General features: G+C 53.8%; 30 non-coding genes across 30 annotated transcripts; all 30 read right to left on the reverse strand.

Moving 5' to 3' along the window:
• Positions 1 to 605: 605 nt before the first annotated feature.
• LOC126485404 (5S ribosomal RNA) lies at positions 606 to 724 on the reverse strand. The gene has a single exon (XR_007587984.1). It is a non-coding gene; the product is annotated as a 5S ribosomal RNA (ribosomal RNA).
• Positions 725 to 1,520: 796 nt separating this feature from the next.
• LOC126485416 (5S ribosomal RNA) lies at positions 1,521 to 1,639 on the reverse strand. Its single transcript, XR_007587985.1, has one exon. It is a non-coding gene; the product is annotated as a 5S ribosomal RNA (ribosomal RNA).
• A 791-nt stretch (positions 1,640 to 2,430) lies between these two features.
• On the reverse strand, positions 2,431 to 2,549 carry LOC126485427 (5S ribosomal RNA). The gene has a single exon (XR_007587986.1). It is a non-coding gene; the product is annotated as a 5S ribosomal RNA (ribosomal RNA).
• Positions 2,550 to 3,340: 791 nt separating this feature from the next.
• Positions 3,341 to 3,459, reverse strand: LOC126485439 (5S ribosomal RNA). The gene has a single exon (XR_007587988.1). It is a non-coding gene; the product is annotated as a 5S ribosomal RNA (ribosomal RNA).
• A 791-nt stretch (positions 3,460 to 4,250) lies between these two features.
• On the reverse strand, positions 4,251 to 4,369 carry LOC126485450 (5S ribosomal RNA). The gene has a single exon (XR_007587989.1). It is a non-coding gene; the product is annotated as a 5S ribosomal RNA (ribosomal RNA).
• Positions 4,370 to 5,160: 791 nt separating this feature from the next.
• On the reverse strand, positions 5,161 to 5,279 carry LOC126485461 (5S ribosomal RNA). The gene has a single exon (XR_007587990.1). It is a non-coding gene; the product is annotated as a 5S ribosomal RNA (ribosomal RNA).
• A 791-nt stretch (positions 5,280 to 6,070) lies between these two features.
• LOC126485473 (5S ribosomal RNA) lies at positions 6,071 to 6,189 on the reverse strand. Its single transcript, XR_007587991.1, has one exon. It is a non-coding gene; the product is annotated as a 5S ribosomal RNA (ribosomal RNA).
• Positions 6,190 to 6,979: 790 nt separating this feature from the next.
• Positions 6,980 to 7,098, reverse strand: LOC126485484 (5S ribosomal RNA). Its single transcript, XR_007587992.1, has one exon. It is a non-coding gene; the product is annotated as a 5S ribosomal RNA (ribosomal RNA).
• Positions 7,099 to 7,889: 791 nt separating this feature from the next.
• Positions 7,890 to 8,008, reverse strand: LOC126485495 (5S ribosomal RNA). The gene has a single exon (XR_007587993.1). It is a non-coding gene; the product is annotated as a 5S ribosomal RNA (ribosomal RNA).
• Positions 8,009 to 8,799: 791 nt separating this feature from the next.
• On the reverse strand, positions 8,800 to 8,918 carry LOC126485507 (5S ribosomal RNA). Its single transcript, XR_007587994.1, has one exon. It is a non-coding gene; the product is annotated as a 5S ribosomal RNA (ribosomal RNA).
• A 791-nt stretch (positions 8,919 to 9,709) lies between these two features.
• Positions 9,710 to 9,828, reverse strand: LOC126485518 (5S ribosomal RNA). The gene has a single exon (XR_007587995.1). It is a non-coding gene; the product is annotated as a 5S ribosomal RNA (ribosomal RNA).
• Positions 9,829 to 10,619: 791 nt separating this feature from the next.
• Positions 10,620 to 10,738, reverse strand: LOC126485592 (5S ribosomal RNA). The gene has a single exon (XR_007588035.1). It is a non-coding gene; the product is annotated as a 5S ribosomal RNA (ribosomal RNA).
• Positions 10,739 to 11,533: 795 nt separating this feature from the next.
• Positions 11,534 to 11,652, reverse strand: LOC126485651 (5S ribosomal RNA). The gene has a single exon (XR_007588062.1). It is a non-coding gene; the product is annotated as a 5S ribosomal RNA (ribosomal RNA).
• Positions 11,653 to 12,457: 805 nt separating this feature from the next.
• Positions 12,458 to 12,576, reverse strand: LOC126485665 (5S ribosomal RNA). The gene has a single exon (XR_007588065.1). It is a non-coding gene; the product is annotated as a 5S ribosomal RNA (ribosomal RNA).
• A 790-nt stretch (positions 12,577 to 13,366) lies between these two features.
• LOC126485676 (5S ribosomal RNA) lies at positions 13,367 to 13,485 on the reverse strand. The gene has a single exon (XR_007588066.1). It is a non-coding gene; the product is annotated as a 5S ribosomal RNA (ribosomal RNA).
• A 791-nt stretch (positions 13,486 to 14,276) lies between these two features.
• On the reverse strand, positions 14,277 to 14,395 carry LOC126485687 (5S ribosomal RNA). Its single transcript, XR_007588067.1, has one exon. It is a non-coding gene; the product is annotated as a 5S ribosomal RNA (ribosomal RNA).
• Positions 14,396 to 15,190: 795 nt separating this feature from the next.
• LOC126485700 (5S ribosomal RNA) lies at positions 15,191 to 15,309 on the reverse strand. The gene has a single exon (XR_007588068.1). It is a non-coding gene; the product is annotated as a 5S ribosomal RNA (ribosomal RNA).
• Positions 15,310 to 16,114: 805 nt separating this feature from the next.
• On the reverse strand, positions 16,115 to 16,233 carry LOC126485711 (5S ribosomal RNA). The gene has a single exon (XR_007588069.1). It is a non-coding gene; the product is annotated as a 5S ribosomal RNA (ribosomal RNA).
• An 805-nt stretch (positions 16,234 to 17,038) lies between these two features.
• LOC126485723 (5S ribosomal RNA) lies at positions 17,039 to 17,157 on the reverse strand. The gene has a single exon (XR_007588070.1). It is a non-coding gene; the product is annotated as a 5S ribosomal RNA (ribosomal RNA).
• Positions 17,158 to 17,962: 805 nt separating this feature from the next.
• On the reverse strand, positions 17,963 to 18,081 carry LOC126485735 (5S ribosomal RNA). The gene has a single exon (XR_007588071.1). It is a non-coding gene; the product is annotated as a 5S ribosomal RNA (ribosomal RNA).
• An 805-nt stretch (positions 18,082 to 18,886) lies between these two features.
• On the reverse strand, positions 18,887 to 19,005 carry LOC126485746 (5S ribosomal RNA). The gene has a single exon (XR_007588072.1). It is a non-coding gene; the product is annotated as a 5S ribosomal RNA (ribosomal RNA).
• Positions 19,006 to 19,810: 805 nt separating this feature from the next.
• Positions 19,811 to 19,929, reverse strand: LOC126485758 (5S ribosomal RNA). Its single transcript, XR_007588073.1, has one exon. It is a non-coding gene; the product is annotated as a 5S ribosomal RNA (ribosomal RNA).
• Positions 19,930 to 20,734: 805 nt separating this feature from the next.
• On the reverse strand, positions 20,735 to 20,853 carry LOC126485769 (5S ribosomal RNA). The gene has a single exon (XR_007588074.1). It is a non-coding gene; the product is annotated as a 5S ribosomal RNA (ribosomal RNA).
• Positions 20,854 to 21,658: 805 nt separating this feature from the next.
• LOC126485781 (5S ribosomal RNA) lies at positions 21,659 to 21,777 on the reverse strand. The gene has a single exon (XR_007588076.1). It is a non-coding gene; the product is annotated as a 5S ribosomal RNA (ribosomal RNA).
• Positions 21,778 to 22,582: 805 nt separating this feature from the next.
• Positions 22,583 to 22,701, reverse strand: LOC126485792 (5S ribosomal RNA). The gene has a single exon (XR_007588077.1). It is a non-coding gene; the product is annotated as a 5S ribosomal RNA (ribosomal RNA).
• An 805-nt stretch (positions 22,702 to 23,506) lies between these two features.
• LOC126485803 (5S ribosomal RNA) lies at positions 23,507 to 23,625 on the reverse strand. The gene has a single exon (XR_007588078.1). It is a non-coding gene; the product is annotated as a 5S ribosomal RNA (ribosomal RNA).
• Positions 23,626 to 24,431: 806 nt separating this feature from the next.
• LOC126485815 (5S ribosomal RNA) lies at positions 24,432 to 24,550 on the reverse strand. Its single transcript, XR_007588079.1, has one exon. It is a non-coding gene; the product is annotated as a 5S ribosomal RNA (ribosomal RNA).
• Positions 24,551 to 25,356: 806 nt separating this feature from the next.
• On the reverse strand, positions 25,357 to 25,475 carry LOC126485826 (5S ribosomal RNA). Its single transcript, XR_007588080.1, has one exon. It is a non-coding gene; the product is annotated as a 5S ribosomal RNA (ribosomal RNA).
• Positions 25,476 to 26,281: 806 nt separating this feature from the next.
• Positions 26,282 to 26,400, reverse strand: LOC126485182 (5S ribosomal RNA). The gene has a single exon (XR_007587921.1). It is a non-coding gene; the product is annotated as a 5S ribosomal RNA (ribosomal RNA).
• Positions 26,401 to 27,206: 806 nt separating this feature from the next.
• LOC126485194 (5S ribosomal RNA) lies at positions 27,207 to 27,325 on the reverse strand. The gene has a single exon (XR_007587922.1). It is a non-coding gene; the product is annotated as a 5S ribosomal RNA (ribosomal RNA).
• Between the last annotated feature and the right edge of the window lie 437 nt (positions 27,326 to 27,762).

The following is a 27,762-nucleotide window of genomic DNA, read 5'->3' on the forward strand; positions in this document are numbered from 1 at the left end:
GTCATTCGCTGGGCGCGTGGAGCCTTCGGCACTAGCGGAGGACGCATCTTGTCCCTGGTGACCAGCGGAGGGCCTGTGCGGGGTGGTGCAGTGTCGTGCTGGAGGGCGCCACTGGTAGCGATGTGGGCTTCCTCGCCTCGCCTCGCCTCGCCTCACACCAGGTGTCTGCGTAGTTTGCAGTGCATTCGCACCATTCCTGTCCCTGTCCCCGTCCCGACTTGTCCCGACTGCTGCTCGCTGCCGCTCGGGTCGTGGTCCATATGACAGCGCAAGCACGACAAACGTCTGCGGGACGAGACGAGACGACTAAGGAATAAAGTCATGATTACAAACCAAATTTGGAACTCTACACTCCTACACAACAATAGGCGGTGACGTATTTCAGAAATCACCTGCCGATTCGTACTGTTTTGTCGTTTTCAAAGTCTTCTTGGCAAACTTGGTTAGCACATTGTCCCTCAAACCGAGTTAATTACTGCATTTTCGTACCATTACAGTAGTTTAAAAGGCATAAGGAAGCATCTTTGTCACAACAGAAAGGTAGTGTGAAAATTGGGCTGGCAGGGGTAGCGACATAATACCAAAACGAAAAAAAAAAGGAAGGTAGCCAACAGCACCCAGGTTTCCCAGGTGGTCACCCATCCAAGTACTAACTGGGCCCAATGATGCTTAACTTCGGTGATCGGACGAGAACCGGTGTATCCATCATGGTATGGCCGTTGGCGCGCATCTAATGTAGGACCACGGCAGAATTCGCGTTCGGCTTTTTTCCCAACACACAAAATGTTAGTTTTCCGCCGCATTTGACGAAAGCACTTCCTTCCGCAACAGCCAGTTCCTCGAGGACGCGTGCGGGGGGCGCGCCCCACCGCCGCGTGTGTGAGACGCACTGCTGCTCGTTGCACCTCCTGTCATTCGCTGGGCGCGTGCAGCCTTCGGCACTAGCGGAGGACGCATCCTGTCCCTGGTGACCAGCGGAGGGCCTGTGCGGGGTGGTGCAGTGTCGTGCTGGAGGGCGCCACTGGTAGCGATGTGGGCTTCCTCGCCTCGCCTCGCCTCGCCTCGCCTCACACCAGGTGTCTGCGTAGTTTGCAGTGCATTCGCACCATTCCTGTCCCTGTCCCCGTCCCGACTTGTCCCGACTGCCGCTCGCTGCCGCTCGGGTCGTGGTCCATATGACAGCGCAAGCACGACAAACGTCTGCGGGACGAGACGAGACGACTAAGGAATAAAGTCATGATTACAAACCAAATTTGGAACTCTACACTCCTACACAACAATAGGCGGTGACGTATTTCAGAAATCACCTGCCGATTCGTACTGTTTTGTCGTTTTCAAAGTCTTCTTGGCAAACTTGGTTAGCACATTGTCCCTCAAACCGAGTTAATTACTGCATTTTCGTACCATTACAGTAGTTTAAAAGGCATAAGGAAGCATCTTTGTCACAACAGAAAGGTAGTGTGAAAATTGGGCTGGCAGGGGTAGCGACATAATACCAAAACGAAAAAAAAAAGGAAGGTAGCCAACAGCACCCAGGTTTCCCAGGTGGTCACCCATCCAAGTACTAACTGGGCCCAATGATGCTTAACTTCGGTGATCGGACGAGAACCGGTGTATCCATCATGGTATGGCCGTTGGCACGCATCTAATGTAGGACCACGGCAGAATTCGCGTTCGGCTTTTTTCCCAACACACAAAATGTTAGTTTTCCGCCGCATTTGACGAAAGCACTTCCTTCCGCAACAGCCAGTTCCTCGAGGACGCGTGCGGGGGGCGCGCCCCACCGCCGCGTGTGTGAGACGCACTGCTGCTCGTTGCACCTCCTGTCATTCGCTGGGCGCGTGCAGCCTTCGGCACTAGCGGAGGACGCATCTTGTCCCTGGTGACCAGCGGAGGGCCTGTGCGGGGTGGTGCAGTGTCGTGCTGGAGGGCGCCACTGGTAGCGATGTGGGCTTCCTCGCCTCGCCTCGCCTCGGCTCACACCAGGTGTCTGCGTAGTTTGCAGTGCATTCGCACCATTCCTGTCCCTGTCCCCGTCCCGACTTGTCCCGACTGCCGCTCGCTGCCGCTCGGGTCGTGGTCCATATGACAGCGCAAGCACGACAAACGTCTGCGGGACGAGACGAGACGACTAAGGAATAAAGTCATGATTACAAACCAAATTTGGAACTCTACACTCCTACACAACAATAGGCGGTGACGTATTTCAGAAATCACCTGCCGATTCGTACTGTTTTGTCGTTTTCAAAGTCTTCTTGGCAAACTTGGTTAGCACATTGTCCCTCAAACCGAGTTAATTACTGCATTTTCGTACCATTACAGTAGTTTAAAAGGCATAAGGAAGCATCTTTGTCACAACAGAAAGGTAGTGTGAAAATTGGGCTGGCAGGGGTAGCGACATAATACCAAAACGAAAAAAAAAAGGAAGGTAGCCAACAGCACCCAGGTTTCCCAGGTGGTCACCCATCCAAGTACTAACTGGGCCCAATGATGCTTAACTTCGGTGATCGGACGAGAACCGGTGTATCCATCATGGTATGGCCGTTGGCACGCATCTAATGTAGGACCACGGCAGAATTCGCGTTCGGCTTTTTTCCCAACACACAAAATGTTAGTTTTCCGCCGCATTTGACGAAAGCACTTCCTTCCGCAACAGCCAGTTCCTCGAGGACGCGTGCGGGGGGCGCGCCCCACCGCCGCGTGTGTGAGACGCACTGCTGCTCGTTGCACCTCCTGTCATTCGCTGGGCGCGTGCAGCCTTCGGCACTAGCGGAGGACGCATCTTGTCCCTGGTGACCAGCGGAGGGCCTGTGCGGGGTGGTGCAGTGTCGTGCTGGAGGGCGCCACTGGTAGCGATGTGGGCTTCCTCGCCTCGCCTCGCCTCGGCTCACACCAGGTGTCTGCGTAGTTTGCAGTGCATTCGCACCATTCCTGTCCCTGTCCCCGTCCCGACTTGTCCCGACTGCCGCTCGCTGCCGCTCGGGTCGTGGTCCATATGACAGCGCAAGCACGACAAACGTCTGCGGGACGAGACGAGACGACTAAGGAATAAAGTCATGATTACAAACCAAATTTGGAACTCTACACTCCTACACAACAATAGGCGGTGACGTATTTCAGAAATCACCTGCCGATTCGTACTGTTTTGTCGTTTTCAAAGTCTTCTTGGCAAACTTGGTTAGCACATTGTCCCTCAAACCGAGTTAATTACTGCATTTTCGTACCATTACAGTAGTTTAAAAGGCATAAGGAAGCATCTTTGTCACAACAGAAAGGTAGTGTGAAAATTGGGCTGGCAGGGGTAGCGACATAATACCAAAACGAAAAAAAAAAGGAAGGTAGCCAACAGCACCCAGGTTTCCCAGGTGGTCACCCATCCAAGTACTAACTGGGCCCAATGATGCTTAACTTCGGTGATCGGACGAGAACCGGTGTATCCATCATGGTATGGCCGTTGGCACGCATCTAATGTAGGACCACGGCAGAATTCGCGTTCGGCTTTTTTCCCAACACACAAAATGTTAGTTTTCCGCCGCATTTGACGAAAGCACTTCCTTCCGCAACAGCCAGTTCCTCGAGGACGCGTGCGGGGGGCGCGCCCCACCGCCGCGTGTGTGAGACGCACTGCTGCTCGTTGCACCTCCTGTCATTCGCTGGGCGCGTGCAGCCTTCGGCACTAGCGGAGGACGCATCTTGTCCCTGGTGACCAGCGGAGGGCCTGTGCGGGGTGGTGCAGTGTCGTGCTGGAGGGCGCCACTGGTAGCGATGTGGGCTTCCTCGCCTCGCCTCGCCTCGCCTCACACCAGGTGTCTGCGTAGTTTGCAGTGCATTCGCACCATTCCTGTCCCTGTCCCCGTCCCGACTTGTCCCGACTGCTGCTCGCTGCCGCTCGGGTCGTGGTCCATATGACAGCGCAAGCACGACAAACGTCTGCGGGACGAGACGAGACGACTAAGGAATAAAGTCATGATTACAAACCAAATTTGGAACTCTACACTCCTACACAACAATAGGCGGTGACGTATTTCAGAAATCACCTGCCGATTCGTACTGTTTTGTCGTTTTCAAAGTCTTCTTGGCAAACTTGGTTAGCACATTGTCCCTCAAACCGAGTTAATTACTGCATTTTCGTACCATTACAGTAGTTTAAAAGGCATAAGGAAGCATCTTTGTCACAACAGAAAGGTAGTGTGAAAATTGGGCTGGCAGGGGTAGCGACATAATACCAAAACGAAAAAAAAAAGGAAGGTAGCCAACAGCACCCAGGTTTCCCAGGTGGTCACCCATCCAAGTACTAACTGGGCCCAATGATGCTTAACTTCGGTGATCGGACGAGAACCGGTGTATCCATCATGGTATGGCCGTTGGCGCGCATCTAATGTAGGACCACGGCAGAATTCGCGTTCGGCTTTTTTCCCAACACACAAAATGTTAGTTTTCCGCCGCATTTGACGAAAGCACTTCCTTCCGCAACAGCCAGTTCCTCGAGGACGCGTGCGGGGGGCGCGCCCCACCGCCGCGTGTGTGAGACGCACTGCTGCTCGTTGCACCTCCTGTCATTCGCTGGGCGCGTGCAGCCTTCGGCACTAGCGGAGGACGCATCTTGTCCCTGGTGACCAGCGGAGGGCCTGTGCGGGGTGGTGCAGTGTCGTGCTGGAGGGCGCCACTGGTAGCGATGTGGGCTTCCTCGCCTCGCCTCGCCTCGCCTCACACCAGGTGTCTGCGTAGTTTGCAGTGCATTCGCACCATTCCTGTCCCTGTCCCCGTCCCGACTTGTCCCGACTGCCGCTCGCTGCCGCTCGGGTCGTGGTCCATATGACAGCGCAAGCACGACAAACGTCTGCGGGACGAGACGAGACGACTAAGGAATAAAGTCATGATTACAAACCAAATTTGGAACTCTACACTCCTACACAACAATAGGCGGTGACGTATTTCAGAAATCACCTGCCGATTCGTACTGTTTTGTCGTTTTCAAAGTCTTCTTGGCAAACTTGGTTAGCACATTGTCCCTCAAACCGAGTTAATTACTGCATTTTCGTACCATTACAGTAGTTTAAAAGGCATAAGGAAGCATCTTTGTCACAACAGAAAGGTAGTGTGAAAATTGGGCTGGCAGGGGTAGCGACATAATACCAAAACGAAAAAAAAAAGGAAGGTAGCCAACAGCACCCAGGTTTCCCAGGTGGTCACCCATCCAAGTACTAACTGGGCCCAATGATGCTTAACTTCGGTGATCGGACGAGAACCGGTGTATCCATCATGGTATGGCCGTTGGCACGCATCTAATGTAGGACCACGGCAGAATTCGCGTTCGGCTTTTTTCCCAACACACAAAATGTTAGTTTTCCGCCGCATTTGACGAAAGCACTTCCTTCCGCAACAGCCAGTTCCTCGAGGACGCGTGCGGGGGGCGCGCCCCACCGCCGCGTGTGTGAGACGCACTGCTGCTCGTTGCACCTCCTGTCATTCGCTGGGCGCGTGCAGCCTTCGGCACTAGCGGAGGACGCATCTTGTCCCTGGTGACCAGCGGAGGGCCTGTGCGGGGTGGTGCAGTGTCGTGCTGGAGGGCGCCACTGGTAGCGATGTGGGCTTCCTCGCCTCGCCTCGCCTCGCCTCACACCAGGTGTCTGCGTAGTTTGCAGTGCATTCGCACCATTCCTGTCCCTGTCCCCGTCCCGACTTGTCCCGACTGCCGCTCGCTGCCGCTCGGGTCGTGGTCCATATGACAGCGCAAGCACGACAAACGTCTGCGGGACGAGACGAGACGACTAAGGAATAAAGTCATGATTACAAACCAAATTTGGAACTCTACACTCCTACACAACAATAGGCGGTGACGTATTTCAGAAATCACCTGCCGATTCGTACTGTTTTGTCGTTTTCAAAGTCTTCTTGGCAAACTTGGTTAGCACATTGTCCCTCAAACCGAGTTAATTACTGCATTTTCGTACCATTACAGTAGTTTAAAAGGCATAAGGAAGCATCTTTGTCACAACAGAAAGGTAGTGTGAAAATTGGGCTGGCAGGGGTAGCGACATAATACCAAAACGAAAAAAAAAAGGAAGGTAGCCAACAGCACCCAGGTTTCCCAGGTGGTCACCCATCCAAGTACTAACTGGGCCCAATGATGCTTAACTTCGGTGATCGGACGAGAACCGGTGTATCCATCATGGTATGGCCGTTGGCGCGCATCTAATGTAGGACCACGGCAGAATTCGCGTTCGGCTTTTTTCCCAACACACAAAATGTTAGTTTTCCGCCGCATTTGACGAAAGCACTTCCTTCCGCAACAGCCAGTTCCTCGAGGACGCGTGCGGGGGGCGCGCCCCACCGCCGCGTGTGTGAGACGCACTGCTGCTCGTTGCACCTACTGTCATTCGCTGGGCGCGTGCAGCCTTCGGCACTAGCGGAGGACGCATCTTGTCCCAGGTGTCCAGCGGAGGGCCTGTGCGGGGTGGTGCAGTGTCGTGCTGGAGGGCGCCACTGGTAGCGATGTGGGCTTCCTCGCCTCGCCTCGCCTCGGCTCACACCAGGTGTCTGCGTAGTTTGCAGTGCATTCGCACCATTCCTGTCCCTGTCCCCGTCCCGACTTGTCCCGACTGCCGCTCGCTGCCGCTCGGGTCGTGGTCCATATGACAGCGCAAGCACGACAAACGTCTGCGGGACGAGACGAGACGACTAAGGAATAAAGTCATGATTACAAACCAAATTTGGAACTCTACACTCCTACACAACAATAGGCGGTGACGTATTTCAGAAATCACCTGCCGATTCGTACTGTTTTGTCGTTTTCAAAGTCTTCTTGGCAAACTTGGTTAGCACATTGTCCCTCAAACCGAGTTAATTACTGCATTTTCGTACCATTACAGTAGTTTAAAAGGCATAAGGAAGCATCTTTGTCACAACAGAAAGGTAGTGTGAAAATTGGGCTGGCAGGGGTAGCGACATAATACCAAAACGAAAAAAAAAGGAAGGTAGCCAACAGCACCCAGGTTTCCCAGGTGGTCACCCATCCAAGTACTAACTGGGCCCAATGATGCTTAACTTCGGTGATCGGACGAGAACCGGTGTATCCATCATGGTATGGCCGTTGGCGCGCATCTAATGTAGGACCACGGCAGAATTCGCATTCGGCTTTTTTCCCAACACACAAAATGTTAGTTTTCCGCCGCATTTGACGAAAGCACTTCCTTCCGCAACAGCCAGTTCCTCGAGGACGCGTGCGGGGGGCGCGCCCCACCGCCGCGTGTGTGAGACGCACTGCTGCTCGTTGCACCTCCTGTCATTCGCTGGGCGCGTGCAGCCTTCGGCACTAGCGGAGGACGCATCTTGTCCCTGGTGTCCAGCGGAGGGCCTGTGCGGGGTGGTGCAGTGTCGTGCTGGAGGGCGCCACTGGTAGCGATGTGGGCTTCCTCGCCTCGCCTCGCCTCGCCTCACACCAGGTGTCTGCGTAGTTTGCAGTGCATTCGCACCATTCCTGTCCCTGTCCCCGTCCCGACTTGTCCCGACTGCCGCTCGCTGCCGCTCGGGTCGTGGTCCATATGACAGCGCAAGCACGACAAACGTCTGCGGGACGAGACGAGACGACTAAGGAATAAAGTCATGATTACAAACCAAATTTGGAACTCTACACTCCTACACAACAATAGGCGGTGACGTATTTCAGAAATCACCTGCCGATTCGTACTGTTTTGTCGTTTTCAAAGTCTTCTTGGCAAACTTGGTTAGCACATTGTCCCTCAAACCGAGTTAATTACTGCATTTTCGTACCATTACAGTAGTTTAAAAGGCATAAGGAAGCATCTTTGTCACAACAGAAAGGTAGTGTGAAAATTGGGCTGGCAGGGGTAGCGACATAATACCAAAACGAAAAAAAAAAGGAAGGTAGCCAACAGCACCCAGGTTTCCCAGGTGGTCACCCATCCAAGTACTAACTGGGCCCAATGATGCTTAACTTCGGTGATCGGACGAGAACCGGTGTATCCATCATGGTATGGCCGTTGGCGCGCATCTAATGTAGGACCACGGCAGAATTCGCGTTCGGCTTTTTTCCCAACACACAAAATGTTAGTTTTCCGCCGCATTTGACGAAAGCACTTCCTTCCGCAACAGCCAGTTCCTCGAGGACGCGTGCGGGGGGCGAGCCCCACCGCCGCGTGTGTGAGACGCACTGCTGCTCGTTGCACCTCCTGTCATTCGCTGGGCGCGTGCAGCCTTCGGCACTAGCGGAGGACGCATCTTGTCCCTGGTGACCAGCGGAGGGCCTGTGCGGGGTGGTGCAGTGTCGTGCTGGAGGGCGCCACTGGTAGCGATGTGGGCTTCCTCGCCTCGCCTCGCCTCGCCTCACACCAGGTGTCTGCGTAGTTTGCAGTGCATTCGCACCATTCCTGTCCCTGTCCCCGTCCCGACTTGTCCCGACTGCCGCTCGCTGCCGCTCGGGTCGTGGTCCATATGACAGCGCAAGCACGACAAACGTCTGCGGGACGAGACGAGACGACTAAGGAATAAAGTCATGATTACAAACCAAATTTGGAACTCTACACTCCTACACAACAATAGGCGGTGACGTATTTCAGAAATCACCTGCCGATTCGTACTGTTTTGTCGTTTTCAAAGTCTTCTTGGCAAACTTGGTTAGCACATTGTCCCTCAAACCGAGTTAATTACTGCATTTTCGTACCATTACAGTAGTTTAAAAGGCATAAGGAAGCATCTTTGTCACAACAGAAAGGTAGTGTGAAAATTGGGCTGGCAGGGGTAGCGACATAATACCAAAACGAAAAAAAAAAGGAAGGTAGCCAACAGCACCCAGGTTTCCCAGGTGGTCACCCATCCAAGTACTAACTGGGCCCAATGATGCTTAACTTCGGTGATCGGACGAGAACCGGTGTATCCATCATGGTATGGCCGTTGGCGCGCATCTAATGTAGGAGCACGGCAGAATTCGCGTTCGGCTTTTTTCCCAACACACAAAATGTTAGTTTTCCGCCGCATTTGACGAAAGCACTTCCTTCCGCAACAGCCAGTTCCTCGAGGACGCGTGCGGGGGGCGCGCCCCACCGCCGCGTGTGTGAGACGCACTGCTGCTCGTTGCACCTCCTGTCATTCGCTGGGCGCGTGCAGCCTTCGGCACTAGCGGAGGACGCATCTTGTCCCTGGTGTCCAGCGGAGGGCCTGTGCGGGGTGGTGCAGTGTCGTGCTGGAGGGCGCCACTGGTAGCGATGTGGGCTTCCTCGCCTCGCCTCGCCTCGGCTCACACCAGGTGTCTGCGTAGTTTGCAGTGCATTCGCACCATTCCTGTCCCTGTCCCCGTCCCGACTTGTCCCGACTGCCGCTCGCTGCCGCTCGGGTCGTGGTCCATATGACAGCGCAAGCACGACAAACGTCTGCGGGACGAGACGAGACGACTAAGGAATAAAGTCATGATTACAAACCAAATTTGGAACTCTACACTCCTACACAACAATAGGCGGTGACGTATTTCAGAAATCACCTGCCGATTCGTACTGTTTTGTCGTTTTCAAAGTCTTCTTGGCAAACTTGGTTAGCACATTGTCCCTCAAACCGAGTTAATTACTGCATTTTCGTACCATTACAGTAGTTTAAAAGGCATAAGGAAGCATCTTTGTCACAACAGAAAGGTAGTGTGAAAATTGGGCTGGCAGGGGTAGCGACATAATACCAAAACGAAAAAAAAAAGGAAGGTAGCCAACAGCACCCAGGTTTCCCAGGTGGTCACCCATCCAAGTACTAACTGGGCCCAATGATGCTTAACTTCGGTGATCGGACGAGAACCGGTGTATCCATCATGGTATGGCCGTTGGCGCGCATCTAATGTAGTACCACGGCAGAATTCGCGTTCGGCTTTTTTCCCAACACACAAAATGTTAGTTTTCCGCCGCATTTGACGAAAGCACTTCCTTCCGCAACAGCCAGTTCCTCGAGGACGCGTGCGGGGGGCGCGCCCCACCGCCGCGTGTGTGAGACGCACTGCTGCTCGTTGCACCTCCTGTCATTCGCTGGGCGCGTGCAGCCTTCGGCACTAGCGGAGGACGCATCTTGTCCCTGGTGTCCAGCGGAGGGCCTGTGCGGGGTGGTGCAGTGTCGTGCTGGAGGGCGCCACTGGTAGCGATGTGGGCTTCCTCGCCTCGCCTCGCCTCGGCTCACACCAGGTGTCTGCGTAGTTTGCAGTGCATTCGCACCATTCCTGTCCCTGTCCCCGTCCCGACTTGTCCCGACTGCCGCTCGCTGCCGCTCGGGTCGTGGTCCATATGACAGCGCAAGCACGACAAACGTCTGCGGGACGAGACGAGACGACTAAGGAATAAAGTCATGATTACAAACCAAATTTGGAACTCTACACTCCTACACAACAATAGGCGGTGACGTATTTCAGAAATCACCTGCCGATTCGTACTGTTTTGTCGTTTTCAAAGTCTTCTTGGCAAACTTGGTTAGCACATTGTCCCTCAAACCGAGTTAATTACTGCATTTTCGTACCATTACAGTAGTTTAAAAGGCATAAGGAAGCATCTTTGTCACAACAGAAAGGTAGTGTGAAAATTGGGCTGGCAGGGGTAGCGACATAACACCAAAACGAAAAAAAAAAGGAAGGTAGCCAACAGCACCCAGGTTTCCCAGGTGGTCACCCATCCAAGTACTAACTGGGCCCAATGATGCTTAACTTCGGTGATCGGACGAGAACCGGTGTATCCATCATGGTATGGCCGTTGGCGCGCATCTAATGTAGGAGCACGGCAGAATTCGCGTTCGGCTTTTTTCCCAACACACAAAATGTTAGTTTTCCGCCGCATTTGACGAAAGCACTTCCTTCCGCAACAGCCAGTTCCTCGAGGACGCGTGCGGGGGGCGCGCCCCACCGCCGCGTGTGTGAGACGCACTGCTGCTCGTTGCACCTCCTGTCATTCGCTGGGCGCGTGCAGCCTTCGGCACTAGCGGAGGACGCATCTTGTCCCTGGTGTCCAGCGGAGGGCCTGTGCGGGGTGGTGCAGTGTCGTGCTGGAGGGCGCCACTGGTAGCGATGTGGGCTTCCTCGCCTCGCCTCGCCTCGGCTCACACCAGGTGTCTGCGTAGTTTGCAGTGCATTCGCACCATTCCTGTCCCTGTCCCCGTCCCGACTTGTCCCGACTGCCGCTCGCTGCCGCTCGGGTCGTGGTCCATATGACAGCGCAAGCACGACAAACGTCTGCGGGACGAGACGAGACGACTAAGGAATAAAGTCATGATTACAAACCAAATTTGGAACTCTACACTCCTACACAACAATAGGCGGTGACGTATTTCAGAAATCACCTGCCGATTCGTACAGTTTTGTCGTTTTCAAAGTCTTCTTGGCAAACTTGGTTAGCACATTCTCCCTCAAACCGAGTTAATTACTGCATTTTCGTACCATTACAGTAGTTTAAAAGGCATAAGGAAGCATCTTTGTCACAACAGAAAGGCAGTTTGAAAATTGGGCTGGCAGGGGTAGCGACATAATACGAAAACGAAAAAAAAAAAAAAGGAAGGTAGCCAACAGCACCCAGGTTTCCCAGGTGGTCACCCATCCAAGTACTAACTGGGCCCAATGATGCTTAACTTCGGTGATCGGACGAGAACCGGTGTATCCATCATGGTATGGCCGTTGGCGCGCATCTAATGTAGGAGCACGGCAGAATTCGCGTTCGGCTTTTTTCCCAACACACAAAATGTTAGTTTTCCGCCGCATTTGACGAAAGCACTTCCTTCCGCAACAGCCAGTTCCTCGAGGACGCGTGCGGGGGGCGCGCCCCACCGCCGCGTGTGTGAGACGCACTGCTGCTCGTTGCACCTCCTGTCATTCGCTGGGCGCGTGCAGCCTTCGACACTAGCGGAGGACGCATCTTGTCCCTGGTGTCCAGCGGAGGGCCTGTGCGGGGTGGTGCAGTGTCGTGCTGGAGGGCGCCACTGGTAGCGATGTGGGCTTCCTCGCCTCGCCTCGCCTCGCCTCACACCAGGTGTCTGCGTAGTTTGCAGTGCATTCACACCATTCCTGTCCCTGTCCGCGTCCCGACTTGTCCCGACTTTGCTCGACTGCCGCTCGCTGCCGCTCGGGTCGTGGTCCATATGACAGCGCAAGCACGACAAACGTCTGCGGGACGAGACGAGACGACTAAGGAATAAAGTCATGATTACAAACCAAATTTGGAACTCTACACTCCTACACAACAATAGGCGGTGACGTATTTCAGAAATCACCTGCCGATTCGTACAGTTTTGTCGTTTTCAAAGTCTTCTTGGCAAACTTGGTTAGCACATTCTCCCTCAAACCGAGTTAATTACTGCATTTTCGTACCATTACAGTAGTTTAAAAGGCATAAGGAAGCATCTTTGTCACAACAGAAAGGCAGTTTGAAAATTGGGCTGGCAGGGGTAGCGACATAATACGAAAACGAAAAAAAAAAAAAAGGAAGGTAGCCAACAGCACCCAGGTTTCCCAGGTGGTCACCCATCCAAGTACTAACTGGGCCCAATGATGCTTAACTTCGGTGATCGGACGAGAACCGGTGTATCCATCATGGTATGGCCGTTGGCGCGCATCTAATGTAGGAGCACGGCAGAATTCGCGTTCGGCTTTTTTCCCAACACACAAAATGTTAGTTTTCCGCCGCATTTGACGAAAGCACTTCCTTCCGCAACAGCCAGTTCCTCGAGGACGCGTGCGGGGGGCGCGCCCCACCGCCGCGTGTGTGAGACGCACTGCTGCTCGTTGCACCTCCTGTCATTCGCTGGGCGCGTGCAGCCTTCGGCACTAGCGGAGGACGCATCTTGTCCCTGGTGTCCAGCGGAGGGCCTGTGCGGGGTGGTGCAGTGTCGTGCTGGAGGGCGCCACTGGTAGCGATGTGGGCTTCCTCGCCTCGCCTCGCCTCGGCTCACACCAGGTGTCTGCGTAGTTTGCAGTGCATTCGCACCATTCCTGTCCCTGTCCCCGTCCCGACTTGTCCCGACTGCCGCTCGCTGCCGCTCGGGTCGTGGTCCATATGACAGCGCAAGCACGACAAACGTCTGCGGGACGAGACGAGACGACTAAGGAATAAAGTCATGATTACAAACCAAATTTGGAACTCTACACTCCTACACAACAATAGGCGGTGACGTATTTCAGAAATCACCTGCCGATTCGTACTGTTTTGTCGTTTTCAAAGTCTTCTTGGCAAACTTGGTTAGCACATTGTCCCTCAAACCGAGTTAATTACTGCATTTTCGTACCATTACAGTAGTTTAAAAGGCATAAGGAAGCATCTTTGTCACAACAGAAAGGTAGTGTGAAAATTGGGCTGGCAGGGGTAGCGACATAATACCAAAACGAAAAAAAAAGGAAGGTAGCCAACAGCACCCAGGTTTCCCAGGTGGTCACCCATCCAAGTACTAACTGGGCCCAATGATGCTTAACTTCGGTGATCGGACGAGAACCGGTGTATCCATCATGGTATGGCCGTTGGCGCGCATCTAATGTAGTACCACGGCAGAATTCGCGTTCGGCTTTTTTCCCAACACACAAAATGTTAGTTTTCCGCCGCATTTGACGAAAGCACTTCCTTCCGCAACAGCCAGTTCCTCGAGGACGCGTGCGGGGGGCGCGCCCCACCGCCGCGTGTGTGAGACGCACTGCTGCTCGTTGCACCTCCTGTCATTCGCTGGGCGCGTGCAGCCTTCGGCACTAGCGGAGGACGCATCTTGTCCCTGGTGTCCAGCGGAGGGCCTGTGCGGGGTGGTGCAGTGTCGTGCTGGAGGGCGCCACTGGTAGCGATGTGGGCTTCCTCGCCTCGCCTCGCCTCGGCTCACACCAGGTGTCTGCGTAGTTTGCAGTGCATTCGCACCATTCCTGTCCCTGTCCCCGTCCCGACTTGTCCCGACTGCCGCTCGCTGCCGCTCGGGTCGTGGTCCATATGACAGCGCAAGCACGACAAACGTCTGCGGGACGAGACGAGACGACTAAGGAATAAAGTCATGATTACAAACCAAATTTGGAACTCTACACTCCTACACAACAATAGGCGGTGACGTATTTCAGAAATCACCTGCCGATTCGTACTGTTTTGTCGTTTTCAAAGTCTTCTTGGCAAACTTGGTTAGCACATTGTCCCTCAAACCGAGTTAATTACTGCATTTTCGTACCATTACAGTAGTTTAAAAGGCATAAGGAAGCATCTTTGTCACAACAGAAAGGTAGTGTGAAAATTGGGCTGGCAGGGGTAGCGACATAACACCAAAACGAAAAAAAAAAGGAAGGTAGCCAACAGCACCCAGGTTTCCCAGGTGGTCACCCATCCAAGTACTAACTGGGCCCAATGATGCTTAACTTCGGTGATCGGACGAGAACCGGTGTATCCATCATGGTATGGCCGTTGGCGCGCATCTAATGTAGGAGCACGGCAGAATTCGCGTTCGGCTTTTTTCCCAACACACAAAATGTTAGTTTTCCGCCGCATTTGACGAAAGCACTTCCTTCCGCAACAGCCAGTTCCTCGAGGACGCGTGCGGGGGGCGCGCCCCACCGCCGCGTGTGTGAGACGCACTGCTGCTCGTTGCACCTCCTGTCATTCGCTGGGCGCGTGCAGCCTTCGGCACTAGCGGAGGACGCATCTTGTCCCTGGTGTCCAGCGGAGGGCCTGTGCGGGGTGGTGCAGTGTCGTGCTGGAGGGCGCCACTGGTAGCGATGTGGGCTTCCTCGCCTCGCCTCGCCTCGGCTCACACCAGGTGTCTGCGTAGTTTGCAGTGCATTCGCACCATTCCTGTCCCTGTCCCCGTCCCGACTTGTCCCGACTGCCGCTCGCTGCCGCTCGGGTCGTGGTCCATATGACAGCGCAAGCACGACAAACGTCTGCGGGACGAGACGAGACGACTAAGGAATAAAGTCATGATTACAAACCAAATTTGGAACTCTACACTCCTACACAACAATAGGCGGTGACGTATTTCAGAAATCACCTGCCGATTCGTACAGTTTTGTCGTTTTCAAAGTCTTCTTGGCAAACTTGGTTAGCACATTCTCCCTCAAACCGAGTTAATTACTGCATTTTCGTACCATTACAGTAGTTTAAAAGGCATAAGGAAGCATCTTTGTCACAACAGAAAGGCAGTTTGAAAATTGGGCTGGCAGGGGTAGCGACATAATACGAAAACGAAAAAAAAAAAAAAGGAAGGTAGCCAACAGCACCCAGGTTTCCCAGGTGGTCACCCATCCAAGTACTAACTGGGCCCAATGATGCTTAACTTCGGTGATCGGACGAGAACCGGTGTATCCATCATGGTATGGCCGTTGGCGCGCATCTAATGTAGGAGCACGGCAGAATTCGCGTTCGGCTTTTTTCCCAACACACAAAATGTTAGTTTTCCGCCGCATTTGACGAAAGCACTTCCTTCCGCAACAGCCAGTTCCTCGAGGACGCGTGCGGGGGGCGCGCCCCACCGCCGCGTGTGTGAGACGCACTGCTGCTCGTTGCACCTCCTGTCATTCGCTGGGCGCGTGCAGCCTTCGACACTAGCGGAGGACGCATCTTGTCCCTGGTGTCCAGCGGAGGGCCTGTGCGGGGTGGTGCAGTGTCGTGCTGGAGGGCGCCACTGGTAGCGATGTGGGCTTCCTCGCCTCGCCTCGCCTCGCCTCACACCAGGTGTCTGCGTAGTTTGCAGTGCATTCACACCATTCCTGTCCCTGTCCGCGTCCCGACTTGTCCCGACTTTGCTCGACTGCCGCTCGCTGCCGCTCGGGTCGTGGTCCATATGACAGCGCAAGCACGACAAACGTCTGCGGGACGAGACGAGACGACTAAGGAATAAAGTCATGATTACAAACCAAATTTGGAACTCTACACTCCTACACAACAATAGGCGGTGACGTATTTCAGAAATCACCTGCCGATTCGTACAGTTTTGTCGTTTTCAAAGTCTTCTTGGCAAACTTGGTTAGCACATTCTCCCTCAAACCGAGTTAATTACTGCATTTTCGTACCATTACAGTAGTTTAAAAGGCATAAGGAAGCATCTTTGTCACAACAGAAAGGCAGTTTGAAAATTGGGCTGGCAGGGGTAGCGACATAATACGAAAACGAAAAAAAAAAAAAAGGAAGGTAGCCAACAGCACCCAGGTTTCCCAGGTGGTCACCCATCCAAGTACTAACTGGGCCCAATGATGCTTAACTTCGGTGATCGGACGAGAACCGGTGTATCCATCATGGTATGGCCGTTGGCGCGCATCTAATGTAGGAGCACGGCAGAATTCGCGTTCGGCTTTTTTCCCAACACACAAAATGTTAGTTTTCCGCCGCATTTGACGAAAGCACTTCCTTCCGCAACAGCCAGTTCCTCGAGGACGCGTGCGGGGGGCGCGCCCCACCGCCGCGTGTGTGAGACGCACTGCTGCTCGTTGCACCTCCTGTCATTCGCTGGGCGCGTGCAGCCTTCGACACTAGCGGAGAACGCATCTTGTCCCTGGTGTCCAGCGGAGGGCCTGTGCGGGGTGGTGCAGTGTCGTGCTGGAGGGCGCCACTGGTAGCGATGTGGGCTTCCTCGCCTCGCCTCGCCTCGCCTCACACCAGGTGTCTGCGTAGTTTGCAGTGCATTCACACCATTCCTGTCCCTGTCCGCGTCCCGACTTGTCCCGACTTTGCTCGACTGCCGCTCGCTGCCGCTCGGGTCGTGGTCCATATGACAGCGCAAGCACGACAAACGTCTGCGGGACGAGACGAGACGACTAAGGAATAAAGTCATGATTACAAACCAAATTTGGAACTCTACACTCCTACACAACAATAGGCGGTGACGTATTTCAGAAATCACCTGCCGATTCGTACAGTTTTGTCGTTTTCAAAGTCTTCTTGGCAAACTTGGTTAGCACATTCTCCCTCAAACCGAGTTAATTACTGCATTTTCGTACCATTACAGTAGTTTAAAAGGCATAAGGAAGCATCTTTGTCACAACAGAAAGGCAGTTTGAAAATTGGGCTGGCAGGGGTAGCGACATAATACGAAAACGAAAAAAAAAAAAAAGGAAGGTAGCCAACAGCACCCAGGTTTCCCAGGTGGTCACCCATCCAAGTACTAACTGGGCCCAATGATGCTTAACTTCGGTGATCGGACGAGAACCGGTGTATCCATCATGGTATGGCCGTTGGCGCGCATCTAATGTAGGAGCACGGCAGAATTCGCGTTCGGCTTTTTTCCCAACACACAAAATGTTAGTTTTCCGCCGCATTTGACGAAAGCACTTCCTTCCGCAACAGCCAGTTCCTCGAGGACGCGTGCGGGGGGCGCGCCCCACCGCCGCGTGTGTGAGACGCACTGCTGCTCGTTGCACCTCCTGTCATTCGCTGGGCGCGTGCAGCCTTCGACACTAGCGGAGAACGCATCTTGTCCCTGGTGTCCAGCGGAGGGCCTGTGCGGGGTGGTGCAGTGTCGTGCTGGAGGGCGCCACTGGTAGCGATGTGGGCTTCCTCGCCTCGCCTCGCCTCGCCTCACACCAGGTGTCTGCGTAGTTTGCAGTGCATTCACACCATTCCTGTCCCTGTCCGCGTCCCGACTTGTCCCGACTTTGCTCGACTGCCGCTCGCTGCCGCTCGGGTCGTGGTCCATATGACAGCGCAAGCACGACAAACGTCTGCGGGACGAGACGAGACGACTAAGGAATAAAGTCATGATTACAAACCAAATTTGGAACTCTACACTCCTACACAACAATAGGCGGTGACGTATTTCAGAAATCACCTGCCGATTCGTACAGTTTTGTCGTTTTCAAAGTCTTCTTGGCAAACTTGGTTAGCACATTCTCCCTCAAACCGAGTTAATTACTGCATTTTCGTACCATTACAGTAGTTTAAAAGGCATAAGGAAGCATCTTTGTCACAACAGAAAGGCAGTTTGAAAATTGGGCTGGCAGGGGTAGCGACATAATACGAAAACGAAAAAAAAAAAAAAGGAAGGTAGCCAACAGCACCCAGGTTTCCCAGGTGGTCACCCATCCAAGTACTAACTGGGCCCAATGATGCTTAACTTCGGTGATCGGACGAGAACCGGTGTATCCATCATGGTATGGCCGTTGGCGCGCATCTAATGTAGGAGCACGGCAGAATTCGCGTTCGGCTTTTTTCCCAACACACAAAATGTTAGTTTTCCGCCGCATTTGACGAAAGCACTTCCTTCCGCAACAGCCAGTTCCTCGAGGACGCGTGCGGGGGGCGCGCCCCACCGCCGCGTGTGTGAGACGCACTGCTGCTCGTTGCACCTCCTGTCATTCGCTGGGCGCGTGCAGCCTTCGACACTAGCGGAGGACGCATCTTGTCCCTGGTGTCCAGCGGAGGGCCTGTGCGGGGTGGTGCAGTGTCGTGCTGGAGGGCGCCACTGGTAGCGATGTGGGCTTCCTCGCCTCGCCTCGCCTCGCCTCACACCAGGTGTCTGCGTAGTTTGCAGTGCATTCACACCATTCCTGTCCCTGTCCGCGTCCCGACTTGTCCCGACTTTGCTCGACTGCCGCTCGCTGCCGCTCGGGTCGTGGTCCATATGACAGCGCAAGCACGACAAACGTCTGCGGGACGAGACGAGACGACTAAGGAATAAAGTCATGATTACAAACCAAATTTGGAACTCTACACTCCTACACAACAATAGGCGGTGACGTATTTCAGAAATCACCTGCCGATTCGTACAGTTTTGTCGTTTTCAAAGTCTTCTTGGCAAACTTGGTTAGCACATTCTCCCTCAAACCGAGTTAATTACTGCATTTTCGTACCATTACAGTAGTTTAAAAGGCATAAGGAAGCATCTTTGTCACAACAGAAAGGCAGTTTGAAAATTGGGCTGGCAGGGGTAGCGACATAATACGAAAACGAAAAAAAAAAAAAAGGAAGGTAGCCAACAGCACCCAGGTTTCCCAGGTGGTCACCCATCCAAGTACTAACTGGGCCCAATGATGCTTAACTTCGGTGATCGGACGAGAACCGGTGTATCCATCATGGTATGGCCGTTGGCGCGCATCTAATGTAGGAGCACGGCAGAATTCGCGTTCGGCTTTTTTCCCAACACACAAAATGTTAGTTTTCCGCCGCATTTGACGAAAGCACTTCCTTCCGCAACAGCCAGTTCCTCGAGGACGCGTGCGGGGGGCGCGCCCCACCGCCGCGTGTGTGAGACGCACTGCTGCTCGTTGCACCTCCTGTCATTCGCTGGGCGCGTGCAGCCTTCGACACTAGCGGAGGACGCATCTTGTCCCTGGTGTCCAGCGGAGGGCCTGTGCGGGGTGGTGCAGTGTCGTGCTGGAGGGCGCCACTGGTAGCGATGTGGGCTTCCTCGCCTCGCCTCGCCTCGCCTCACACCAGGTGTCTGCGTAGTTTGCAGTGCATTCACACCATTCCTGTCCCTGTCCGCGTCCCGACTTGTCCCGACTTTGCTCGACTGCCGCTCGCTGCCGCTCGGGTCGTGGTCCATATGACAGCGCAAGCACGACAAACGTCTGCGGGACGAGACGAGACGACTAAGGAATAAAGTCATGATTACAAACCAAATTTGGAACTCTACACTCCTACACAACAATAGGCGGTGACGTATTTCAGAAATCACCTGCCGATTCGTACAGTTTTGTCGTTTTCAAAGTCTTCTTGGCAAACTTGGTTAGCACATTCTCCCTCAAACCGAGTTAATTACTGCATTTTCGTACCATTACAGTAGTTTAAAAGGCATAAGGAAGCATCTTTGTCACAACAGAAAGGCAGTTTGAAAATTGGGCTGGCAGGGGTAGCGACATAATACGAAAACGAAAAAAAAAAAAAAGGAAGGTAGCCAACAGCACCCAGGTTTCCCAGGTGGTCACCCATCCAAGTACTAACTGGGCCCAATGATGCTTAACTTCGGTGATCGGACGAGAACCGGTGTATCCATCATGGTATGGCCGTTGGCGCGCATCTAATGTAGGAGCACGGCAGAATTCGCGTTCGGCTTTTTTCCCAACACACAAAATGTTAGTTTTCCGCCGCATTTGACGAAAGCACTTCCTTCCGCAACAGCCAGTTCCTCGAGGACGCGTGCGGGGGGCGCGCCCCACCGCCGCGTGTGTGAGACGCACTGCTGCTCGTTGCACCTCCTGTCATTCGCTGGGCGCGTGCAGCCTTCGACACTAGCGGAGGACGCATCTTGTCCCTGGTGTCCAGCGGAGGGCCTGTGCGGGGTGGTGCAGTGTCGTGCTGGAGGGCGCCACTGGTAGCGATGTGGGCTTCCTCGCCTCGCCTCGCCTCGCCTCACACCAGGTGTCTGCGTAGTTTGCAGTGCATTCACACCATTCCTGTCCCTGTCCGCGTCCCGACTTGTCCCGACTTTGCTCGACTGCCGCTCGCTGCCGCTCGGGTCGTGGTCCATATGACAGCGCAAGCACGACAAACGTCTGCGGGACGAGACGAGACGACTAAGGAATAAAGTCATGATTACAAACCAAATTTGGAACTCTACACTCCTACACAACAATAGGCGGTGACGTATTTCAGAAATCACCTGCCGATTCGTACAGTTTTGTCGTTTTCAAAGTCTTCTTGGCAAACTTGGTTAGCACATTCTCCCTCAAACCGAGTTAATTACTGCATTTTCGTACCATTACAGTAGTTTAAAAGGCATAAGGAAGCATCTTTGTCACAACAGAAAGGCAGTTTGAAAATTGGGCTGGCAGGGGTAGCGACATAATACGAAAACGAAAAAAAAAAAAAAGGAAGGTAGCCAACAGCACCCAGGTTTCCCAGGTGGTCACCCATCCAAGTACTAACTGGGCCCAATGATGCTTAACTTCGGTGATCGGACGAGAACCGGTGTATCCATCATGGTATGGCCGTTGGCGCGCATCTAATGTAGGAGCACGGCAGAATTCGCGTTCGGCTTTTTTCCCAACACACAAAATGTTAGTTTTCCGCCGCATTTGACGAAAGCACTTCCTTCCGCAACAGCCAGTTCCTCGAGGACGCGTGCGGGGGGCGCGCCCCACCGCCGCGTGTGTGAGACGCACTGCTGCTCGTTGCACCTCCTGTCATTCGCTGGGCGCGTGCAGCCTTCGACACTAGCGGAGGACGCATCTTGTCCCTGGTGTCCAGCGGAGGGCCTGTGCGGGGTGGTGCAGTGTCGTGCTGGAGGGCGCCACTGGTAGCGATGTGGGCTTCCTCGCCTCGCCTCGCCTCGCCTCACACCAGGTGTCTGCGTAGTTTGCAGTGCATTCACACCATTCCTGTCCCTGTCCGCGTCCCGACTTGTCCCGACTTTGCTCGACTGCCGCTCGCTGCCGCTCGGGTCGTGGTCCATATGACAGCGCAAGCACGACAAACGTCTGCGGGACGAGACGAGACGACTAAGGAATAAAGTCATGATTACAAACCAAATTTGGAACTCTACACTCCTACACAACAATAGGCGGTGACGTATTTCAGAAATCACCTGCCGATTCGTACAGTTTTGTCGTTTTCAAAGTCTTCTTGGCAAACTTGGTTAGCACATTCTCCCTCAAACCGAGTTAATTACTGCATTTTCGTACCATTACAGTAGTTTAAAAGGCATAAGGAAGCATCTTTGTCACAACAGAAAGGCAGTTTGAAAATTGGGCTGGCAGGGGTAGCGACATAATACGAAAACGAAAAAAAAAAAAAAGGAAGGTAGCCAACAGCACCCAGGTTTCCCAGGTGGTCACCCATCCAAGTACTAACTGGGCCCAATGATGCTTAACTTCGGTGATCGGACGAGAACCGGTGTATCCATCATGGTATGGCCGTTGGCGCGCATCTAATGTAGGAGCACGGCAGAATTCGCGTTCGGCTTTTTTCCCAACACACAAAATGTTAGTTTTCCGCCGCATTTGACGAAAGCACTTCCTTCCGCAACAGCCAGTTCCTCGAGGACGCGTGCGGGGGGCGCGCCCCACCGCCGCGTGTGTGAGACGCACTGCTGCTCGTTGCACCTCCTGTCATTCGCTGGGCGCGTGCAGCCTTCGACACTAGCGGAGGACGCATCTTGTCCCTGGTGTCCAGCGGAGGGCCTGTGCGGGGTGGTGCAGTGTCGTGCTGGAGGGCGCCACTGGTAGCGATGTGGGCTTCCTCGCCTCGCCTCGCCTCGCCTCACACCAGGTGTCTGCGTAGTTTGCAGTGCATTCACACCATTCCTGTCCCTGTCCGCGTCCCGACTTGTCCCGACTTTGCTCGACTGCCGCTCGCTGCCGCTCGGGTCGTGGTCCATATGACAGCGCAAGCACGACAAACGTCTGCGGGACGAGACGAGACGACTAAGGAATAAAGTCATGATTACAAACCAAATTTGGAACTCTACACTCCTACACAACAATAGGCGGTGACGTATTTCAGAAATCACCTGCCGATTCGTACAGTTTTGTCGTTTTCAAAGTCTTCTTGGCAAACTTGGTTAGCACATTCTCCCTCAAACCGAGTTAATTACTGCATTTTCGTACCATTACAGTAGTTTAAAAGGCATAAGGAAGCATCTTTGTCACAACAGAAAGGCAGTTTGAAAATTGGGCTGGCAGGGGTAGCGACATAATACGAAAACGAAAAAAAAAAAAAAGGAAGGTAGCCAACAGCACCCAGGTTTCCCAGGTGGTCACCCATCCAAGTACTAACTGGGCCCAATGATGCTTAACTTCGGTGATCGGACGAGAACCGGTGTATCCATCATGGTATGGCCGTTGGCGCGCATCTAATGTAGGAGCACGGCAGAATTCGCGTTCGGCTTTTTTCCCAACACACAAAATGTTAGTTTTCCGCCGCATTTGACGAAAGCACTTCCTTCCGCAACAGCCAGTTCCTCGAGGACGCGTGCGGGGGGCGCGCCCCACCGCCGCGTGTGTGAGACGCACTGCTGCTCGTTGCACCTCCTGTCATTCGCTGGGCGCGTGCAGCCTTCGACACTAGCGGAGGACGCATCTTGTCCCTGGTGTCCAGCGGAGGGCCTGTGCGGGGTGGTGCAGTGTCGTGCTGGAGGGCGCCACTGGTAGCGATGTGGGCTTCCTCGCCTCGCCTCGCCTCGCCTCACACCAGGTGTCTGCGTAGTTTGCAGTGCATTCACACCATTCCTGTCCCTGTCCGCGTCCCGACTTGTCCCGACTTTGCTCGACTGCCGCTCGCTGCCGCTCGGGTCGTGGTCCATATGACAGCGCAAGCACGACAAACGTCTGCGGGACGAGACGAGACGACTAAGGAATAAAGTCATGATTACAAACCAAATTTGGAACTCTACACTCCTACACAACAATAGGCGGTGACGTATTTCAGAAATCACCTGCCGATTCGTACAGTTTTGTCGTTTTCAAAGTCTTCTTGGCAAACTTGGTTAGCACATTCTCCCTCAAACCGAGTTAATTACTGCATTTTCGTACCATTACAGTAGTTTAAAAGGCATAAGGAAGCATCTTTGTCACAACAGAAAGGCAGTTTGAAAATTGGGCTGGCAGGGGTAGCGACATAATACGAAAACGAAAAAAAAAAAAAAGGAAGGTAGCCAACAGCACCCAGGTTTCCCAGGTGGTCACCCATCCAAGTACTAACTGGGCCCAATGATGCTTAACTTCGGTGATCGGACGAGAACCGGTGTATCCATCATGGTATGGCCGTTGGCGCGCATCTAATGTAGGAGCACGGCAGAATTCGCGTTCGGCTTTTTTCCCAACACACAAAATGTTAGTTTTCCGCCGCATTTGACGAAAGCACTTCCTTCCGCAACAGCCAGTTCCTCGAGGACGCGTGCGGGGGGCGCGCCCCACCGCCGCGTGTGTGAGACGCACTGCTGCTCGTTGCACCTCCTGTCATTCGCTGGGCGCGTGCAGCCTTCGACACTAGCGGAGGACGCATCTTGTCCCTGGTGTCCAGCGGAGGGCCTGTGCGGGGTGGTGCAGTGTCGTGCTGGAGGGCGCCACTGGTAGCGATGTGGGCTTCCTCGCCTCGCCTCGCCTCGCCTCACACCAGGTGTCTGCGTAGTTTGCAGTGCATTCACACCATTCCTGTCCCTGTCCGCGTCCCGACTTGTCCCGACTTTGCTCGACTGCCGCTCGCTGCCGCTCGGGTCGTGGTCCATATGACAGCGCAAGCACGACAAACGTCTGCGGGACGAGACGAGACGACTAAGGAATAAAGTCATGATTACAAACCAAATTTGGAACTCTACACTCCTACACAACAATAGGCGGTGACGTATTTCAGAAATCACCTGCCGATTCGTACAGTTTTGTCGTTTTCAAAGTCTTCTTGGCAAACTTGGTTAGCACATTCTCCCTCAAACCGAGTTAATTACTGCATTTTCGTACCATTACAGTAGTTTAAAAGGCATAAGGAAGCATCTTTGTCACAACAGAAAGGCAGTTTGAAAATTGGGCTGGCAGGGGTAGCGACATAATACGAAAACGAAAAAAAAAAAAAAAGGAAGGTAGCCAACAGCACCCAGGTTTCCCAGGTGGTCACCCATCCAAGTACTAACTGGGCCCAATGATGCTTAACTTCGGTGATCGGACGAGAACCGGTGTATCCATCATGGTATGGCCGTTGGCGCGCATCTAATGTAGGAGCACGGCAGAATTCGCGTTCGGCTTTTTTTCCCAACACACAAAATGTTAGTTTTCCGCCGCATTTGACGAAAGCACTTCCTTCCGCAACAGCCAGTTCCTCGAGGACGCGTGCGGGGGGCGCGCCCCACCGCCGCGTGTGTGAGACGCACTGCTGCTCGTTGCACCTCCTGTCATTCGCTGGGCGCGTGCAGCCTTCGACACTAGCGGAGGACGCATCTTGTCCCTGGTGTCCAGCGGAGGGCCTGTGCGGGGTGGTGCAGTGTCGTGCTGGAGGGCGCCACTGGTAGCGATGTGGGCTTCCTCGCCTCGCCTCGCCTCGCCTCACACCAGGTGTCTGCGTAGTTTGCAGTGCATTCACACCATTCCTGTCCCTGTCCGCGTCCCGACTTGTCCCGACTTTGCTCGACTGCCGCTCGCTGCCGCTCGGGTCGTGGTCCATATGACAGCGCAAGCACGACAAACGTCTGCGGGACGAGACGAGACGACTAAGGAATAAAGTCATGATTACAAACCAAATTTGGAACTCTACACTCCTACACAACAATAGGCGGTGACGTATTTCAGAAATCACCTGCCGATTCGTACAGTTTTGTCGTTTTCAAAGTCTTCTTGGCAAACTTGGTTAGCACATTCTCCCTCAAACCGAGTTAATTACTGCATTTTCGTACCATTACAGTAGTTTAAAAGGCATAAGGAAGCATCTTTGTCACAACAGAAAGGCAGTTTGAAAATTGGGCTGGCAGGGGTAGCGACATAATACGAAAACGAAAAAAAAAAAAAAGGAAGGTAGCCAACAGCACCCAGGTTTCCCAGGTGGTCACCCATCCAAGTACTAACTGGGCCCAATGATGCTTAACTTCGGTGATCGGACGAGAACCGGTGTATCCATCATGGTATGGCCGTTGGCGCGCATCTAATGTAGGAGCACGGCAGAATTCGCGTTCGGCTTTTTTCCCAACACACAAAATGTTAGTTTTCCGCCGCATTTGACGAAAGCACTTCCTTCCGCAACAGCCAGTTCCTCGAGGACGCGTGCGGGGGGCGCGCCCCACCGCCGCGTGTGTGAGACGCACTGCTGCTCGTTGCACCTCCTGTCATTCGCTGGGCGCGTGCAGCCTTCGACACTAGCGGAGGGACGCATCTTGTCCCTGGTGTCCAGCGGAGGGCCTGTGCGGGGTGGTGCAGTGTCGTGCTGGAGGGCGCCACTGGTAGCGATGTGGGCTTCCTCGCCTCGCCTCGCCTCGCCTCACACCAGGTGTCTGCGTAGTTTGCAGTGCATTCACACCATTCCTGTCCCTGTCCGCGTCCCGACTTGTCCCGACTTTGCTCGACTGCCGCTCGCTGCCGCTCGGGTCGTGGTCCATATGACAGCGCAAGCACGACAAACGTCTGCGGGACGAGACGAGACGACTAAGGAATAAAGTCATGATTACAAACCAAATTTGGAACTCTACACTCCTACACAACAATAGGCGGTGACGTATTTCAGAAATCACCTGCCGATTCGTACAGTTTTGTCGTTTTCAAAGTCTTCTTGGCAAACTTGGTTAGCACATTCTCCCTCAAACCGAGTTAATTACTGCATTTTCGTACCATTACAGTAGTTTAAAAGGCATAAGGAAGCATCTTTGTCACAACAGAAAGGCAGTTTGAAAATTGGGCTGGCAGGGGTAGCGACATAATACGAAAACGAAAAAAAAAAAAAAGGAAGGTAGCCAACAGCACCCAGGTTTCCCAGGTGGTCACCCATCCAAGTACTAACTGGGCCCAATGATGCTTAACTTCGGTGATCGGACGAGAACCGGTGTATCCATCATGGTATGGCCGTTGGCGCGCATCTAATGTAGGAGCACGGCAGAATTCGCGTTCGGCTTTTTTCCCAACACACAAAATGTTAGTTTTCCGCCGCATTTGACGAAAGCACTTCCTTCCGCAACAGCCAGTTCCTCGAGGACGCGTGCGGGGGGCGCGCCCCACCGCCGCGTGTGTGAGACGCACTGCTGCTCGTTGCACCTCCTGTCATTCGCTGGGCGCGTGCAGCCTTCGACACTAGCGGAGGACGCATCTTGTCCCTGGTGTCCAGCGGAGGGCCTGTGCGGGGTGGTGCAGTGTCGTGCTGGAGGGCGCCACTGGTAGCGATGTGGGCTTCCTCGCCTCGCCTCGCCTCGCCTCACACCAGGTGTCTGCGTAGTTTGCAGTGCATTCACACCATTCCTGTCCCTGTCCGCGTCCCGACTTGTCCCGACTTTGCTCGACTGCCGCTCGCTGCCGCTCGGGTCGTGGTCCATATGACAGCGCAAGCACGACAAACGTCTGCGGGACGAGACGAGACGACTAAGGAATAAAGTCATGATTACAAACCAAATTTGGAACTCTACACTCCTACACAACAATAGGCGGTGACGTATTTCAGAAATCACCTGCCGATTCGTACAGTTTTGTCGTTTTCAAAGTCTTCTTGGCAAACTTGGTTAGCACATTCTCCCTCAAACCGAGTTAATTACTGCATTTTCGTACCATTACAGTAGTTTAAAAGGCATAAGGAAGCATCTTTGTCACAACAGAAAGGCAGTTTGAAAATTGGGCTGGCAGGGGTAGCGACATAATACGAAAACGAAAAAAAAAAAAAAAGGAAGGTAGCCAACAGCACCCAGGTTTCCCAGGTGGTCACCCATCCAAGTACTAACTGGGCCCAATGATGCTTAACTTCGGTGATCGGACGAGAACCGGTGTATCCATCATGGTATGGCCGTTGGCGCGCATCTAATGTAGGAGCACGGCAGAATTCGCGTTCGGCTTTTTTCCCAACACACAAAATGTTAGTTTTCCGCCGCATTTGACGAAAGCACTTCCTTCCGCAACAGCCAGTTCCTCGAGGACGCGTGCGGGGGGCGCGCCCCACCGCCGCGTGTGTGAGACGCACTGCTGCTCGTTGCACCTCCTGTCATTCGCTGGGCGCGTGCAGCCTTCGACACTAGCGGAGGACGCATCTTGTCCCTGGTGTCCAGCGGAGGGCCTGTGCGGGGTGGTGCAGTGTCGTGCTGGAGGGCGCCACTGGTAGCGATGTGGGCTTCCTCGCCTCGCCTCGCCTCGCCTCACACCAGGTGTCTGCGTAGTTTGCAGTGCATTCACACCATTCCTGTCCCTGTCCGCGTCCCGACTTGTCCCGACTTTGCTCGACTGCCGCTCGCTGC

Source organism: Schistocerca serialis, chromosome 6 (genome assembly GCF_023864345.2).
Source record: "Schistocerca serialis cubense isolate TAMUIC-IGC-003099 chromosome 6, iqSchSeri2.2, whole genome shotgun sequence".
In the NCBI taxonomy this organism is placed as follows: domain Eukaryota; kingdom Metazoa; phylum Arthropoda; class Insecta; order Orthoptera; family Acrididae; genus Schistocerca; species Schistocerca serialis.